This window comes from Heptranchias perlo, chromosome 1, assembly GCF_035084215.1.
Source record: "Heptranchias perlo isolate sHepPer1 chromosome 1, sHepPer1.hap1, whole genome shotgun sequence".
In the NCBI taxonomy this organism is placed as follows: Eukaryota; Metazoa; Chordata; class Chondrichthyes; order Hexanchiformes; family Hexanchidae; genus Heptranchias; species Heptranchias perlo.
Genome location: NC_090325.1, coordinates 71,766,307 through 71,785,696, shown reverse-complemented (window position 1 = coordinate 71,785,696; position 19,390 = coordinate 71,766,307). Strand labels below are relative to the sequence as shown.

General features: G+C 44.8%; 1 protein-coding gene across 1 annotated transcript in view; it reads right to left on the bottom strand.

The window, feature by feature from the left end:
* rnf180a (ring finger protein 180a) overlaps window positions 1-18,933 on the bottom strand; it is a 124,323-nt gene extending 105,390 nt beyond the window's left edge. Inside the window, exon 1 of the mRNA XM_067995190.1 lies at window positions 18,770-18,933. The gene's annotated coding sequence lies outside the window, so the exon portion shown is untranslated. The remainder of the gene's footprint in view (window positions 1-18,769) is intronic.
* Between the last annotated feature and the right edge of the window lie 457 nt (window positions 18,934-19,390).

Genomic DNA, 19,390 nt, shown 5'->3' with positions numbered 1-19,390 from the left:
CCACTAGTCACATCCTGCCAATGTGAGTACCTACCCATTATCCCTACTCTCTGTCGCCTTTCGCTCAGCCAACTTCCTAACCAAGTCCGTACTTTTCCCTCGATTCCATGGGCTTCTATCTTAGCTGACAGTCTCTTATGTGGGACTTTATCATATGCCTTCTGGAAGTCCATATAAATAACATCCATTGACATTCTCCTGTCCACTACTTTAGTCACCTCTTCAAAATATTCAATCAGGTTTGTCAGGCACGACCTACCATTCACACATCCATGCTGGATCTCTCTGATTAACTGAAAATTCTCGAGGTGTTCAGTCACCCTATCCTTAATTATAGACTCCAGCATTTTCCCCACAACAGATGTTAGGCTAACTGGTCTATAATTCCCCGGTTTCCCTCTCTCTCCTTTCTTAAAAAGCAGAGTGACGTATGCAATTTTCCAATCTAGAGGGAGTTCCTGAATCTAGAGAACTTTGAAAGATTATAGTTAGGGCATCTGCAATGTGCTCACCTACTTCCTTTAAAACCCTGGGATGGAAACCATGTGGTCCTGGGGATTTGTCACTCTTTAGTGCTATTATTTTCTTCATTACTGTTGTTTTACTTTTTTAAATTTTATTGAGTCCCTGTCCCTGATTCAATATTAGTTTTCTTGGGATTTCCGGCATGCTATCCTCTTTTTCGACTGTAAATACTGACGCAAAGTAATTGTTCAACATGTCCGCCATTTCCCCATTGTCAATGACAATATCCCCACTTTCAGTTTTTAAGGGGCCAACACTGCTCCTGACCACCCTCTTTTCCTAATATAACTATAAAAGTTCTTCGTATTGCTTTTGATATCCCTTGCAAGTTTCTTTTCATACTCTCTTTTTGTAACTCTTACTATCTGTTTTGTGACCCTTTGCTGATCTTTGTATCTTTCCCATTCGCCAGGATCTGTGCCATTTTTTGCCTTTTTATATGCCCTTTCCTTATGTCTTATACTGTCCCTTACCTCTTTAGTTGTCCATGGCTGTTTTTTTTTGGCAAGTAGAGTTCTCGCCCCTCAGGGGTATAAACTGATTCTGTATCACGTTAAATGTTTCTTTAAACATTTCCCACTAATCATCAGTCGTTTTACCCATTAACAGATTTACCCAGTTTACTGTGGACAGTCTCTGTCTCATCCCATTGAAGTCGGCCTTTCCCAAGTCTAGAATCTTAGCAGATGATTCACTTTTTTGCCCTTTCAAACACTACCTTGAACTCGATCATGTTATGATCACTATTGGATGGATATTCACGCACAGTTAAGCCGTTAACTAAATCTGGTTCATTACTCATTACTAAATGTAGTATGGCTTGCCCCCTTGTTGCCTCTAGGACATACTGCTGTAGAAAACTATCCCGGACACATTCAAGAAATTCACTACCTTTCTGATGGTTGCTAGTCTGCTTTTCCCAATCTATGTGAAGGTTAAAGTCCCCCATTAAGACCACTATGCCTTTCTTACACGCTTGTCTAATCTCTGCATTTATACAATCTAGCACTTCACAGCTGCTGCCAGGGTTCCACACACAATTCCCACTATAGTCTTAGATCATTTCCTATTTCTTAATTCAACCCATAAGGTCTCTGTTGGCTGCTTACCCCTCATTATAGCCTCCTTTATCATTGAAGTGATTTCATCTCTAATTACTAAGGATACTCCTCCCCCTCTTCCATTTTCCCTATTTCTCCTGTAGATCTTATAACCTGGTATATTTAGTTCCCAATCCTGACCATCCTGCAGCCATGTCTCAGTAATAGCTATCATGTCATACCCTCCAATTTGAATTTGGACCTGTAGTTCATTTAATTTATTCCTTATACTCCATGCATTTGTATATAGAACTCTTAGTTGGGCCACACACCTGAGCCTGACCTTCAGCTTTGATGCTGGGTTAATCGCTTTACACCTTCTAGTTTTCACTTTATCTGTAGTGCCTAAAGTACACTTTCTTTCTGCTGCTCTACACTTTTCCCTTTCACTTGTTCTTGAACAACTATTTGTATTGTAAATTTCCCCTGGGTCCTCCCCTCTCTTGCTGCTCTCAACTTTACTTTCTTCCAACTCCTTTGTATTGATCAAATATTACTGCACTCAAAAACACCAGTGAAGCCATTATTAAAAACAATGTGATTTTTTTTGTATAAAACACCAAAAATAAGATAAAGTATAATCATTCCTGAAGTAACTTTGAAAGCAAAAATTATATATATTAGCTATTACGACTTGAACCCTTTCCCAATCTTTATCTGTGTTCATGGGAAATTGAAATTTTCTTCCATGAATTTGTATTTACTATGAACCAAAACTTCAAATGTAGTTAAAGGATTTGGTGACTCGAAGTAGAATTCCCAGGGCTAACAACATAGTCTTGTACTGCTGGATTACACATGGAAATCATACAGGACGTACCATTTACACTCCTGGGGTTCAATTTTGAAATGGTGGCGGTTGGCAGTGGAGGGGGTGAAGGTGCAAAACCACTTGAACAAAACTTACCGTTTCCGACGCAATTGCATGGTGATTGATGATAATTAACGTGCTCTCTGGGTTTCGCGCCTGGCAGCCAGTCTGATTGACAGGCTGGCTGCCGTGAGGAGCTGCAACACGAGGTGGGCGGAGGGGGGGGAAAAGAGAAAGAGAGAGAGCAAGACGTCATCTGGCGCTGGAACGTAAGATCGGGGGAGGGGGAAAGAAAGAGGGGGAGATCGGGGGGGGTGAAGAGGGGGAGATCGGGGGGGGTGAAGAGGGGGAGATCGGGGGGGGGTGAAGAGGGGGAGATCGGGGGGGGTGAAGAGGGGGAGATCGGGGGGGGGTGAAGAGGGGGAGATCGGGGGGGGGTGAAGAGGGGGAGATCGGGGGGGGTGAAGAGGGGGAGATCGGGGGGGGTGAAGAGGGGGAGATCGGGGGGGGGTGAAGAGGGGGAGATCGGGGGGGGGTGAAGAGGGGGAGATCGGGGGGGGTGAAGAGGGGGAGATCGGGGGGGGGTGAAGAGGGGGAGATGGGGGGGTGAAGAGGGGGAGATCGGGGGGGGTGAAGAGGGGGAGATCGTGGGGGGTGAAGAGGGGGAGATCGGGGGGGTGAAGAGGGGGAGATCGGGGGGGGGTGAAGAGGGGGAGATCGGGGGGGGGTGAAGAGGGGGAGATCGGGGGGGGGTGAAGAGGGGGAGATCGGGGGGGGGTGAAGAGGGGGAGATCGTGGGGGGTGAAGAGGGGGAGATCGGGGGGGTGAAGAGGGGGAGATCGTGGGAGTGAAGAGGGGGAGATCGTGGGAGTGAAGAGGGGGAGATCGGTGGGGGGTGAAGAGGGGGAGATCGGGGGGGTGGTGAAGAGGGGGAGATCGGAGAGGGAGACATCGGAGCAGGTTGGAAGTCGACGGGTTGGAGCCAGCTTCCGAACCCGAAAGGGATTTCTGCGATTTTCGGAGCCCCCAACACACCCGAAATTTCCCCGTAAAATTGAGCCCCTGTTCTCTGCAATAGGTGGAAGAAACACAGTGCTCTTGGACCATATTGCTCAGGCTAATTATGTGTTGTCACATTAGACTGAAGTACTGAGTGGGGTGTCCCAAGTCTCAGTGTTGGGACCATTACTGTTTATAATTTCCAAAAAACAACCTGGATTCAGAAACTCAAAGCATATTGGTCAAATTTGCAGATGATATCAAATTAAGAGGGACAATGGAATAAAGGGAGGCAGTTCAGAAATTACAGAATGAGTTGTGCAAAACATGTAAGCGGGCAGAACAATGGAGGATGAAATTTTATGCAGATAAATGTGAAGTATTCCACATAGGAAGGAAAAATAGGCAACGCACTTTATGATTGGTGTTGAGATGGGTAAAGATGAAGCTGAAAGCGACCTATGAGTCTTAGTAGACTGATGCTAAACATGTCCAACAAATGCAAAGCAGCAACTAATAAAATCAATAGAATGTTGAACTATATTATCAAAATAGTGGCATATAATTCTGAGGAAGTCACGTCCAGTTCTAGCCACTAAGGAAGGCGTTCTAGCCACTAAGGAAGGCATTCAAGCTGGAGGCAGTGCAGAGTAAAGCCACAAGGATGACCCCTACTGCCTAAAGTCTGAATTATGAGGAAAAACTGGAGAACTTGGACATTTCTGCCAGATTTTTTTTTGATTACACCTCTGTTTAGCGCCTTTGTAATTGATTTCTATGGTAATGGCAAATGGTTAGCTCCATTTGCCCAATATATGTAGCTGCCCATGCTAAGCATGGAAGCTGTAAGTGGTGGGGACTGTAATGCAGACAATGGACAGCGGTGGTCATTAACCAGGAACGTGAGAACTCCCACTGTCGTGCCTTTATTTTGGTTTGATTGACAGTTCACTATCTAGAAGCCTGGTAATCCTGCAGGCTGTTGGCCATTTCTTCAGTTCACTTGTTTCAACTGCATTTTTATATCACTGGGGCAACAGAATAACTTGGAGGCCGAGACATGTTCCACATAAAGAATCATCGAAATATTCAGATAAAAGGCTCTAAAAATGCGAATACTATAGTTTCACAAACGGTTCACTGTATCACCATAAATAAAGTATTTTATTGTTTATCTACTGAGTTATTCTGTGTAAACTTATTTCTGGTAACAGAAGGTAGTTACGAATAATGAAGACAATTCAGCTAATCTAAATTCATCCATCTGTATGATCCATAAATAGTGATTTAAAAGGCTGTGCTAATTTCAGGCAAAGTCGGATCTTCAAGCAGTAATGATCTGGAATGCACTGCCTGAAAGGCTGATGGAAGCAGATTCAATAATAACTTTCAAAAGGGAATTGGATAAATACTTGAAGGGGAAAAATTTGCAAAGCTTTGGTGAAAGAGAAGGGGAATGGGATTAATTGGATAGCTGTTTCAAAGAGCCGGCACAGGCATGATGGGCCGAATGGCTTCCTTCTGTGCTGTATCATTCTATGATTCTAATTAAATAGAGCATTTGCTAATGTTAAATACTGTTGCAGAAATATTAGGTAAAGGAGGAAAGATGCAAATCAATTTAATCTTAAGTTTTATATATTTCTTGGCATTCGTTATAAAAACCCACACCCTGAACAGATGCACCATACTCTCTCACATAATCTAGGCTAACATTTCAGTGCAGTACTGAGGGAGTGCTGTTGGAGGTGTCCTCCTTCTGATGAGATGTTAAACCGAGGCCCTGTCTGTCAGTTCAGATGGACATAAAAGACCCAACAGCACTTTTCTGGAGATATGCCGGAAATTCTCCCAGTGCCCTCGTTACTCAACCATCAGCAACAAACAGATTAACTGGTCACTCACCTCATTGCATTATGTTCCATCTGCCACATAGAAGGTTCATAACATTTGAAGGAGGCAGAGCCAGTGAAGTGGCTTCTCCAACTGGAATTCCCATGGCTCCTGCCTCCTGAGCATCCAGCGATCTGGATGCCATAAAGGTGGCATCCAGGTCCTTGGTGGAGCGCAACTGAGGCCTCGCTCTTGGTCTGGATACCCTGAAAAATTTCCTGCAGCATTGTGGAAAATTGGCCCTCCTACAAAGGAAGCTGAAAAACTTTTAAGCTTAACTTTTAAGCTGAAAACCTTTCAAGCCAACTCACCTCCCGCCACTGAGTAGGTGTCAAGCCCCACATCTTCCTCCTTTCTCCCACTACCCCAGTAAGTTCCCAAGTGGTGCCCATATGGATGTGGGCGACCGCGATATATTTAAAATAGATGAACCCATCCTGATCCCAGATACCCTGTAGGAGTATCCTGGAAGGAATTTCAGCCCCAGTATTTCATAAGAACATAACAAATAGGAGCAGGAGTAGGCCATACTGCCACTCAAGCCTGTTCCACCATTCAATAAGATCATGGCTGATCTTTGACCTCAACTCCACTTTCCAGCCCGATCTCCATATCCCATGATTCCCTTAGAGTCCAAAAATCTATCTTCTTCAACATTGAATATACTCAACGACTGAGCATCCATAACCCTACGGGGTAGAGAATTCCAAAGATTCACAACCCTCTGATTGAAGAAATTCCTCCTCATCTCAGTCTTAAATGGCCAACCCCTTATCCTGCGACTATGACCCCTAGTTCTAGACTCTCCAGCCAGGGAAAACAATCTCTCAGCATCTACCTTGTCAAGCCCCCTCAGAATCTTATGTGTTTCAATTAGATTACCTCTCATTCATCTAAACTCCAGAGAGTATAGGCCCATTCTACTCAATCTCTCATCATAGAACAACCCAAAAGTTAATCTAGTGAACCTTCCTTGTGCTGCCTCCAAGGCAAGTATATCATTCCTTAGGTAAGGAAACCAAAACTGTACACAGTACTCCAGGAGAGGTCTCACTAAAGCCCTGTACAGTTGTAGCAAGACTTCCAAACTCTTGTACCCCAACCCCTTAATATAAAGGCCAACATGCCATTTGCCTTCCTAATTGCTTGCTGTACCTACATGCTAACTTTTTGAATATAATTAAATAGAGCATTTGCTAATGCTAAATACTTTAGAACAGTTTTTAGAAATACTATAGAACAGTATTTAGAACAGTTTTTAAAAAGTTATATTTAATTATAAAGATTCCTCTTCATAATCCCTTCATCTAAGCTATCCCAATTTTATTCTGGTACACAATCTTAAAATTTGTAAACCTCATCTCCCATAAATTAATACTTGTGGCTCTTGATGGTTTGTCTATTGTATACATCTGTACATTCTTGTAGAATCATGGAAATTTATGGCACTGGAGGCCATCCGGCCCATCGTGTCTGTGCCGGCCGAAAAAGAGCCATCCAGCCTAATCTTACTTTCCAGCTCTTGGTCCGTAGCCTTGTAGGTTATGGCACTTCAAGTGCATATCCAAGTACTTTTTAAATGTGATGAGGTTTTCTGAATCTGCCACCTTTCCAGACCCCCACCACCCTCTGGGTGAAAACATTTCTCCTCAACTCCCCTTTAATCCTTCTACCAATTGCTTTAAATCTATGCCTCCTGATTTTTGACCACTCTGCCAAGGGAAATAGGTCCTTCCTGTCCACTCTATCTAGGCCTCTCATAATTTTATACACCTCAATTAAATCTCCACTCAGTCTCCTCTGTTCCAAAGAAAACAATCCCAGCCTATCCAATCTTTCCCCATAGCTAAAATTCTCCAGTCCAGGCAACATCCTTGTAAATCTCCCTTGTACCCTCACTAGTGCAATCACATCTTTCCTGTAATGTGGTGACCAGAACTGTAAGCAGTACTCTAGCTGTGGCCTACCTAGTGTTTAATACAGTTCTAGTATAACCACCCTGCTCGTATATTCTATGCCTCAGCTAATAAGGGAAAGTAGCCCATATGCCTTCTTAACCACCTTCTCCACCTGTCCTGCTACCTTCAGGGATCTGTGGACATGCACTCCAAGGTCTCTCTGTTCCTCTACACTTCTCAGTATCCTCCCATTTATTGTGTATGCCCTTGCCTTGTTTGTCTTCCCCAACTACATTACCTCACATTTCTCTGGATTGAATTCCATTTGCCACTTTTCTGCCCACCTGACCAGTCCATTGATATCTTGCTGCAGTCTACAGCTTTCCTCCTCACTGTCAACCACACGGCCAATTTTTGTATCATCTGCAAATTTCTTAATCATGCCCCCTACATTTAAGTCTAAATCATTGATATTACTATAAAAGGCAATGGCCGTGCGGAACCCCACTGGAAACAGCCTCAAGTCAAAAAAACACCCGTCAACCATTACCCTTTGCTTCCTGCCACTGAGCCAATTTTAGATCCAACTTGTCACTTTCCCTTGAATCCCATGGGCTTTTACTTTTCTGACCAGTCTGCCATGTGGGACCTCGTCAAAAGCCTTACTAAAATCCATGGAAACTACCCTCAGCGACTCGCCTTGTTAGCTCCTCAAAAAATTCAATCAGTTTAGCCAGACATGACCTTCCCTCAACAAATCCATGCTGACTGTCCTTGATTAATCCGTGCCTTTCTAAATGACAATTAATACTTTTTTCATTAATTTGCCCACCACCGAGGTTAGGCTGACTGGCCTGTAGTTACTGGCCTGTAGCCAGAGAGGATTGGAAAATGATGGTCAGAGCCTCCGCTATTTCCTCCCTTGCTTCTCTTAATAGCCTGGGATACATTTCATTCGGGCCTGGCGATTTATCTACTATCAAAGATGCTATACCCTTTAATACTTCCTCTCTCACTATGTTTACCTCATCCAATATGTCACAGTCCTCCTCCTTAATTACAAAGTCTGCATCGTCCCCCTCTTTTGTGAAGTCAGGCGCAAAGTATTCATTAAGAACAGTACCCACGTCTTCCGCCTCCACACACAGATTACCTCTTTGGTCTCTAATAGGCCCTATTCTTTCCTTAGTTATCCTCATGCTCTTTATGAATTTATAAAACATCTTTAGGTTTTCCTTGATTTTAATTGCCAATATTTTTTCATGCCCTCTCTTTGCTTTCCTAATTTCCTTTTTAATTTCACCCCCGCACTTTCTATACTCCTCTAGGCTTTCTGCAATATTGATACAACAAAGTCTACGGGCCCTGACAATATCCCGGCTGTAGTGCTGAAGACTTGAGCTCCAGAACTAGCTGCGCCTCTAGCCAAATTGTTCCAGTACAGCTATAACACTGGCATCCACCCGGCAATGTGGAAAATTGCCCAGGTATGTCCTGTTCACAAAAAGCAGGACAAATCCAATCCAGCCAATTACCGCCCCATCAGTCTACTCTCAATCATCAGCAAAGTGATGGAAGGTTTCGTCGACAGTGCTATTCAGCGGCACTCACTCACCAATAACCTGCTCACCGATGCTCAGTTTGGGTTCCGCCAGGACCACTCTGCTCTAGGCCTCATTACAGCCTTGGTCCAAACATGGACAAAAAAGCTGAATTCCAGAGGTGAGGTGAGAGTGACTGCCTTTGACATCATGGCAGCATTTGATCGAGCGTGGCACCAAGGAGCGCTAGTAAAATTGAAGTCAATGAGAATCAGGGGGAAAACTCTCCAGTGGCTGGAATCATATCTAGCACAAAGGAAGATGGTAGTGGTTGTCGGAGGCCAATCATCTCAGCGCCAGGACACTGCTGCAGGAGTTCCTCAGGGCAGTGTCCTAGGCTCAACCATCTTCAGCTGCTTCATCAATGAACTTCCTCCATCATAAGGTCAGAAATGGCGATGTTCACTGATGATTGCACAGTGTTCAGTTCCATTCGCAACCCCTCAGATAATGAAGCAAGACCTGGACAACATCCAGGCTTGTGCTCATAAGTGGCAAGTAACATTCGTGCCAGACAAGTGCCAGGCAATGACCATCTCCAACAAGAGAGAGTCTAACCACCTCCCCTTGACATTCAACGGCATTACCATTGCCAAATCCCCCACCATCAACATTCTGGGGGTCACCACTGACCAGAAACTTAACTGCACCAGCCACATAAATACTGTGGCTACAAGAGCAGGTCAGAGGCTGCATATTCTGCGGTGAGTTACTCACCTCCTGACTCCCCAAAGCCTTTCCACCATCTACAAGGCACAAGTCAGGAGTGTGATGGAATACTCTCCACGTGCCTGGATGAGTGCAGCTCCAACAACACACAAGAAGCTCGACACCGTCCAGGACAAAGCAGCCCGCTTGATTGGCACCCCATCCACCACCCTAAACATTCACTCCCTTCACCAGCGGTGCACCATGGCTGCAGTGCGTACCATCCACAGGATGCACTGCAGCACCTCCCAAACCCGCGACCTCTACCACCCAGAAAGACAAGGGCAGCAAGCACATGGGAACACCTCCACCTACACGTTCCCCTCCAAGTCACACACCATCCCTACTTGGAAATATATCGCCGTTCCTTCATCGTCGCTGGGTCAAAATCCTGGAACCCCCTTCCTAACAGCACTGTGGGAGAACTTTCACCATACGGACTGCAGCGGTTCAAGAAGGTGGCTCACTACCACTTTCTCAAGGGCAATAAGGGATGGACAATAAATGCTGGCCTCGCCAGCGACGCCCACATCCCATGAACGAATAAAAAAAAGCTCTCGGTGTCTGACATAAGTTTCCCTTTTTTGCCTTATCCTACCCTGTATGCTCCTTGACATCCAGGGATTTGGGAGTCGCACCCTTTTTCTTTGTGGGAACATATTTGCTCTGAACCCTCACTATCTCCTTCTTGAATGTTTCCCACTGCTCTGACTTACCTTCAAGTAGCTGTTTCCAGTCCAATTTTGCTAAATCACATCTCAGCTTAGTAAAATTGGCCTTTCCCCAATTAAGAACTTTTATTTTTTTTTAAATTCGTTCATGGGATGTGGGCGTCGCTGACGAGGCCAGCATTTATTGCCCATCCCTAATTGCCCTCGAGAAGGTGGTGGTGAGCCGCCTTCTTGAACCGCTGCAGTCCGTGTGGTGACGGTTCTCCCACAGTGCTGTTAGGAAGGGAGTTCCAGGATTTTGACCCAGCGACGATGAAGGAACGGCGATATATTTCCAAGTCGGGATGGTGTGTGACTTGGAGGGGAACGTGCAGGTGGTGTTGTTCCCATGCGCCTGCTGCTCTTGTCCTTCCAGGTGGTAGAGGTCGCGGGTTTGGGAGGTGCTGTCGAAGAAGCCTTGGCAAGTTGCTGCAGTGCATCCTGTGGATGGTGCACACTGCAGCCACAGTGCGCCGGTGGTGAAGGGAGTGAATGTTTAGGGTGGTGGATGGGGTGCCAATCAAGCGGGCTGCTTTATCTTGGATGGTGTCGAGCTTCTTGAGTGTTGTTGGAGCTGCACTCATCCAGGCAAGTGGAGAGTATTCCATCACACTCCTGACTTGTGCCTTGTAGATGGTGGAAAGGCTTTGGGGAGTCAGGAGGTGAGTCACTCGCCGCAGAATACCCAGCCTCTGACCTGCTCTCGTAGCCACAGTATTTATATGGCTGGTCCAGTTCAGTTTCTGGTCAATGGTGACCCTCAGGATGTTGATGGTGGGGGATTCGGCGATGGTAATGCTGTTGAATGTCATGGGGAGGTGGTTAGACTCTCTCTTGTTGGAGATGGTCATTGCCTGGCACTTATCTGGCGCGAATGTTACTTGCCACTTATGAGCCCAAGCCTGGATGTTGTCCAGGTCTTGCTGCATGCGGGCTCGGACTGCTTCATTATCTGAGGGGTTGCGAATGGAACTGAACACTGTGCAGTCATCAGCGAACATCCCCATTTCTGACCTTATGATGGAGGGAAGGTCATTGATGAAGCAGCTGAAGATGGTTGGGCCTAGGACACTGCCCTGAGGAACTCCTGCAGCAATGCCCTGGGGCTGAGATGATTGGCCTCCAACAACCACTACCATCTTCCTTTGTGCTAGGTATGACTCCAGCCACTGGAGAGTTTTCCCCCTGATTCCCATGGACTTCAATTTTACTAGGGCTCCTTGGTGCCACACTCGGTCAAATGCTGCCTTGATGTCAAGGGCAGTCACTCTCACCTCACCTCTGGAATTCAGCTCTTTTGTCCATGTTTGGACCAAGGCTGTAATGAGGTCTGGAGCCGACTGGTCCTGGCGGAACCCAAACTGAGCATCGGTGAGCAGGTTATTGGTGAGTAAGTGCCGCTTGATAGCACTGTCGACAACACCTTCCATCACTTTGCTGATGATTGAGAGTAGACTGATGGGGCGGTAATTGGCCGGATTGGATTTGTCCTGCTTTTTGTGGACAGGACATACCTGGGCAATTTTCCACATTGTCGGGTAGATGCCAGTGTTGTAGCTGTACTGAAACAGCTTGGCTAGAGGCGCAGCTAGTTCTGGAGCACAAGTCTTCAGCACTACAGCTGGGATGTTGTCGGGGGCCATAGCCTTTGCTGTATCCAGTGCACTCAGCCGTTTCGTGATATCACGTGGAGTGAATCGAATTGGCCGAAGACTGGCTTCCGTGATGGTGGGGATATCGGGAGGAGGCTGAGATGGATCATCCACTCGGCACTTCTGGCTGAAGATGGTTGCAAACGCTTCAGCCTTGTCTTTTGCACTCACGTGCTGGACTCCGCCATCATTGAGAATGGGGATGTTTGCAGAGCCTCCTCCTCCCGATAGTTGTTTAATTGTCCACCACCATTCACGACTGGATGTGGCAGGACTGCAGAGCTTTGATCTGATCCGTTGGTTGTGGAATCGCTTAGCTCTGTCTATAGCATTTTGCTTCCGCTGTTTAGCATGCATGTAGTCCTGAGTTGTAGCTTCACCAGGTTGGTACCTCATTTTTAGGTACGCCTGGTGCTGCTCCTGGTATGCTCTTCTACACTCCTCATTGAACCAGGGTTGATCCCCTGGCTTGTTGGTAATGGTAGAGTGAGGAATATGCCGGGCCATGAGGTTACAGATTGTGCTGGAATACAATTCTGCTGCTGTTGATGGCCCACAGCGCCACATGGATGCCCAGTTTTGTGCTGCTAGATCTGTTCTGAATCTATCCCATTTAGCACGGTGGTAGTGCCACACAACACGTTGGATGGTGTCCTCAGTGCGAAGACGGGACTTCATCTCCACAAGGACTGTGCGGGGGTCACTCCTACCAATACTGTCATGGACAGATGCATTTGCGACAGGTAGATTGGTGAGGACGAGGTCAAGTAAGTTTTTCCCTCGTGTTGGTTCGCTCACCACCTGCCGCAGGCCCAGTCTGGCAGCTATGTCCTTCAGGACTCGGCCAGCTCGGTCAGTAGTGGTGCTACCGAGCCACTCTTGGTGATGAACATTGAAGTCCCCCACCCAGAGTACATTTTGTGCCCTTGCTACCCTCAGTGCTTCCTCCAAGTGGTGCTCAACATGGAGGAGGACTGATTCATCAGCTGAGGGAGGACGGTAGGTGGTAATCAGCAGGAGGTTTCCTTGCCCATGTTTGACCTGATGCCATGAGATTTCATGGGGTCCAGAGTCAATGTTGAGGACTCCCAGGGCCACTCCCTCCTGACTGTATATCACTGTACCGCCACGTCTGGTGGGTCTGTCCTGCCGGTGGGACAGGACATACCCAGGGATGGTGATGGAAGAGTCTGGGACGTTGGCTGAAAGGTATGATTCTGTGAGTATGGCTATGTCAGGCTGTTGCTTGACTCGTCTGTGGGACAGCTCTCCCAATTTTGGCACAAGTCCCCAGATGTTAGTAAGGAGGACCTTGCAGGGTCGACTGGGCTTGGTGTTTTTTTGCCGTTGTCGTGTCCGGTGCCTAGTGGTCCGATGCCGGGTGGTCCGTCCGGTTTTATTCTTATTCTGACTTTTCGTAGCGAGATTTTACAACTGAGTGGCTTGCTAGGCCATTTCAGAGGGCAATTAAGAATCAACCACATTGCTGTGGGTCTGGAGTCACATATAGGCTAGACCGGGTAAGGACGGCCTATATGTGACTCCAGACCCCTGAAGGACATTAGTGAACCAGATGGGTTTTTACGACAATCCGGTAGTTTCATGGCCACCATTACTGATACTAGTATTTTAATTCCAGATTTTTATTTAATTAATTGAATTTAATTAATTAATTGAATTTTAAATTCGCCAGCTGCCGTGGCAGGATTTGAACTCATGACTCTGGATTTTAGTCCAGGCCTCTGGATTACTAGTCCAGTAACATAACCAATATTCCTGGTCTATCGTTGTCCTTTTCCATATCTATGCTAATTCTAACTGAATTATGATCATTACCACCAAAAATGCTCTCCCACTGATACCCCTTCCACCTGCCCAGCTTCATTCCCTAAAACTAAGTCCGCAACTACCCCCTCTCTTGTTGGGCTTGATACTTACTGGCTAAAAAAAAAGTTCTCCTGAATGCATTTTAAGAATTCTGCACCCTCAATACCTTTTACACTGATTTTATCCCAGTTAATATTAGGGTGGTTGAAATCCCCTATTATTACTGCCCTTTGTTGTTGCACTTCTCAGAAACGTGCCTACATATTTGCGGTTCTATCTCCCTCTGACTGGGGTCTATCGTACACTCCCAGCAGTGTGATTGCCCCTTTTTCGTTCGTCAATTCAACCCATCCTGTTCAACCCATTCTTGCTCAAAAAATTTGGTTCAAAGTTTTCAATTATTATTGTAACACCAATCATTTTTTAAGTAGCATTTATGCTTTAAAGCATTTATCCTCACAGCCAAGGGTAAGCAAAGATCAGTACTTTCAGTATAAAGTACTCCCCTCTATACTTTTCTCCTCTTTTAAATCATAAAATTAACCCCAGAATGATTCCAGTCCAAATTGGTATTAAAAGAAAAGAAAATTACATTTATATAGGGGTAAATTTTTGTCTTCACCACCTGGGCAGTAATCCGTCGGAGCAGATCGCCTGCTTGTTGTGGAATGAAAAATCGGTAAGTTCTAGAATACAGTGATCCGCTCTGCCAGATTATTGCCCAAACAGACCAAAAATTACCCAAAATTCTCCAGACACAAAGTAATCATTAAAGTACTTCTCATGAATGAAAGAATCATGATTCCAAGGCTGATATCTGGTGCAATATTCCATTTTTCGGCTACGTATAGAAGAATGAATCATAATGAACTTTCTAGTAGCGTTATGACTCTGTACCCAAAGGATTCCTCAGCTATTTTTAGATGCAAATGGACTTGCTGTTCATTTCTAAAATTATGATTTAAATCAAATTTCTAGCATTTGCAGTTTTTTTTGCTATTTATTTCTACTGTTAGCACCATATTCCACTTCCTTAGGTTTTGAACGCACTTCCACAAGGCCTTATGTTTTAGATCCTGCAAAATTTGCAACGCCAAAGTAAATAATCTATGAAAAACCTTTCCTATTGTGGCTGCTGGAGTGGATTAGGTTTTAAAAACATTTTTTGGAACACATGAATGCATTTAATTCACTTTCAGTGAAGTGAATGGCAAAACCACAATCAAGGGAAATGAAAATGGACACAAGATGACCTTATATAGCAAAAACATTTTGCAGAGGGATAGTGGTATGAATCTTTTTTCCCTTGCTTGAACTCCACCCTCTGAAATAAGTTCCCCTACTTAGTGACAGTCTCGTCAAAAGAGCATTTAAATTATGAACCTGTGTTATTTTGTAAAAGGGGGTCAAGCCACAGCTCTTCCTTATGCACCAATTTCCTTATGCCAGTATTAGACTAGTACATTTTGTATCTCCCGCTGGTGGTTCTGTGGCCAAATCAACATCCTAAAAATGGTTTATCAGTTATTTTATATTTCACCAGGCCAATATGCTGCCAATTACTCAGAGGGTTGTGAAACTTTGGAATTCTTTACCCCAGAGGGCTGTGGATGTTGAGTCATTGAATATATTCAAAGCTGGGATAGATAGACTTTTGGAATCTAGGGAAATCAAGGGATATGGAGATCGGGCAGGAAAGTGGAGTTGAGGTTGAAGAACAGCCATGATCTTATTGAATGGAGGAGCAGGCTCGAGAGGCCGTATGGCCTACTCCTGTTCCTATTTCTTATGTTCTTAAGTTGTTAATGGTTTTACTATTTCTATATGGCTTCCTACAGCACTGAGACCACCTTGGTCAGAATAATTTTTTTTGACTGGGGTGCATCAAACCTGCTCAGCCTTTCTGCAGTGTTCTCCACAGGGGACAACTCCATCCTCCTCTATCCCCTTTTCTCTGTGGGACACCTCCATGTGACCGCACTTGTTTGATTCCAATCCTATCTGTCCCATTATATCCAGTATATGTCTTCTCATGACCACCGCCCCCGCCCCCCCCCACCCAGTGTGACTTTAGATGAACATCTGTTCTACCAGAAACTTGCTGACTGTAAATGGCAGCTGACAGTTTGGAAAATTGGTAGACTTGAAATTTTGGATGGTGTCCGATTATAATTAGGCAAACAGAATAAGTTTTTTTCCCCATACCGAAATCGGATCATCCCAAAATAACTTGGAATGCTTGACAGGTTCTGCATATTATGGATCATGCTCACTTTGCTCTAGGTTGTTTCAGCTACTTGGTCTAGTTGTAAAATTCCCCTTTAAAGCATCATCTGTTGAATGAGCTAAATCTCCAGGGGAACTGTAAAACAAATGCTGTTGGGCAATTAATCCTGACAGTACTAGTACCCATGGATAAGGGCTAACTTTGTTGTACTTCAGGATTGAGCCAATTTTCAATTTGCAGGAGATTAATGCACAAAGAATTGAAATAAATGTTAATACTGTGGCTACTACCTTTTACAAAATAACACAGGTTCATAATTTAAATGTTCTTTTGACGAGACTGTCACTAAGTAAGGGAACTTATTTCAGAGGGTGGAGTTCAAGCAAGGGAAAAATGATTCATACCACTATCCCTCTGCAAAATGATTTTGCTATACAAGGTCATCTTGTGTCCATTTTCATTTCCCTTGATTGTGGTTTTGCCATTCACTTCACTGAAAGTGAATTAAATGCATTCATGTGTTCCAAAAAATGGAATTATTATTTTCATCATTGTTTTGATTCTCAAAGTGCGTGTGCACCTGATTTCAAGGCAAATGACAGGTCAGTGTTGTTAAAGGCATGTGAACACATAAACTTCAAACATAGAAAGGTGCAAGAAAGATTCAAGCAGAAGTATTGAAAGGGAAAATATGAAAGCATAAATATTTCAAATAAAAAGTGAAAAAAATTAAATTGTATAAAGGCTTGCAGCTTGCTTTGCAGCCAAGATCCTTCTTACCATACTATTTCTGAAACATAGGTGTTAAACAGAGTTCCTGTATAATTGTGGCAATCATTACAGGTTTCTTAGAAAACAATTTTGGGTCACCTGATTTTATTCATGTTTTCCTAGTTATTCTGATCAATATCTTTGTTTGGCTCAGAAGCTAAGACGTCCATACACACCAGAGCAAAAGTCTATACCACAGCAGTATATTCACTATTTGCTAGACAAATTGCAACTCTTCTATTTAGGTCTTCACATACAAAGTCCCATAATTTTAGCTTTAGATTTCCACAGCTGCTGTAACAACAATTACATCAATATAGCACCTTTAACATAGTATATGTCTCAAAGTGTCTCTCAAGAGGAGAAACAGGTGCTCAAGAATAGAACAATTTAGGACAGATGACAGTAAGCTCGGTCAAAGAAACAGGTGTGGAACAGCTCTTTTGGGGGGGCTGGGGGGGCTGGGGTCATGAGAAGACATATACTGGATATAATGGGACAGATAGGATTGGAATCAAACAAGTGCGGTCACATGGAGGTGTCCCACAGAGAAGAGGGGATACAGGAGGATGGAGTTGTCCCCTGTGGAGAACCCTGCGGAAAGGCTGAGCAGGTTTGATGCACCCCAGTCAAAAAAGATTATTCTGACCAAGGTGGTCTCAGTGCTGTAGGAAGCCATATAGAAATAGTAAAACCATTAACAACTTAAGAACATAAGAAATAGGAACAGGAGTAGGCCATACGGCCTCTCGAGCCTGCTCCGCCATTCAATAAGATCATGGCTGTTCTTCAACCTCAACTCCACTTTCCTGCCCGATCTCCATATTGCTTGATTTCCCTAGATTCCAAAAGTCTATCTATCCCAGCTTTGAATATATTCAATGACTCAACATCCACAGCCCTTTGGGGTAAAGAATTCCAAAGTTTCACAACCCTCTGAGTGAAGAAATTCCTCCTCATCTCAGTCTGAAAAGGCCGACCCCTTATCCTGCGACTATGCCCCTAGCTCTAGACTCTCTAGCCAGGGGAAACAATCTCTCAGCATCTACCCAGTCAAGCCCCCTCAAAATCCTATATGTTTCAATGAGATCACCTCTCATTCTTCTAGACTCGAGACAGTATAGGCCCATTCTACTCAACCTCTTCATTGGAGAGCCCTCTCATCCCAGTAATTAATCTAGTGAACCTTTGTTGCACTGCCTCTAAGACAAGCATATCCTTCCTTAGATAAGGAGGCCAAAACTGTACGCAGGTGAGGTCTCACTAAGGCCCCATACAACTGCAGTAAGACTTCCTTACTCTTGTACTCCAATCCCCTTGCAATAAAGGCCAACATGCCATTTGCTTTCCTAACTGCCTGCTGTACCTGCATACTAACTTTTTGTGTTTCTTGTACGAGGACACCCAAGTCTCTCTGAACACCAACATTTAATAGTTTCTCACCATTTAAAAAATATTCTGTTTTTCTATTCTTCCTACCAAAGTGAATAACCTCACATTTCCCCACATTATACTCCATCTGCCACCTTCTTGCCTACTCACCTAACCTGTCTATATCCCTTTGCAGACTCTTTGTGTCCTCCTCACAGCTATAGTGCCATTAAGGTAGTAAAACATCCCACCGTGCTTCACAGGAGCATTATCAGACAAAATCTGACACCAAGCCTAATAAGGAGATATTAGGACAGGTGACCAAAAGCTTGGTGAGAGAGGTAGGTTATAAGGTTTCCCAAACCTGGAGGGACCAATAAGAGGACAACTGGTGTACACAATGCATGTTTCCATCTACCACACATTAACTACATTTCAAATACTAAACACAGAGTTAGTACAACACAGGAGCGCCACCACCTTTAAAGGAGCTGCTGTTATTCCAGTGTCGACACTATTCATTCACCAGCTGGACCGACTCGGGTTAAAGCCGCACATCCCGTCCGACCACCAGGGCGCAGTCAACCGTCTGCGGGCGGCCCAGGCCGGGCCGGGCCGAGCTGAGCTGCCGCTCCAGTCACCCTGACTCCGCTCCGGCTACTCCCGGCTCACATACCTTAATTCCAGGGCTCCACAGCCGGCCCAAGATCGAGGGCCTGCTCCTCAAACCGGGGTTCTCTTCCTCCCACACCCGGGAAATCAGCCGCCCGAGGCCCCAAACCCGGCGGCAGCAGCCGAACTCCTAGCTGCCAGGTTCCAGCTCACTGCTGCAGGCTTCCGGCCCCCAGGCCCTGGGCTCCTCCTCTCCGTCTTCACTCTCTTTCCTCGGCGACCTTTTCTCGTCTCTCTTCCCCCCAACCCGAAGCTCCTTCTCTTCACCTTTCTCTCGGAATCTGAGCTTTCTCTTTCTCACCGCGTCTTTGTTATTTTTAACAAGTGAAATTATTTGATTTTTTTTTTACAAAAATCTTTGAAAGGAATTTTTTAATGGCAGATAAAGGACTGGAATATGGAGTATGATTTTTACAACAAAAAAATCTTTCTCTTCATGATCTGCTGTCACTTAGAGAAAGAAGTTTTAACATAAAACTATACAATAACATTTGACATAGAAGTGTACAGCATAGGAGGCCCATTGTGTCTATGCAAACTCTTTGCTAGAGCAATTCAAGACTATTCCCACAACCGTGTATCTTCCTTTGCTTCAAATATTGAAATAATTCCCAAATAGCAAAAA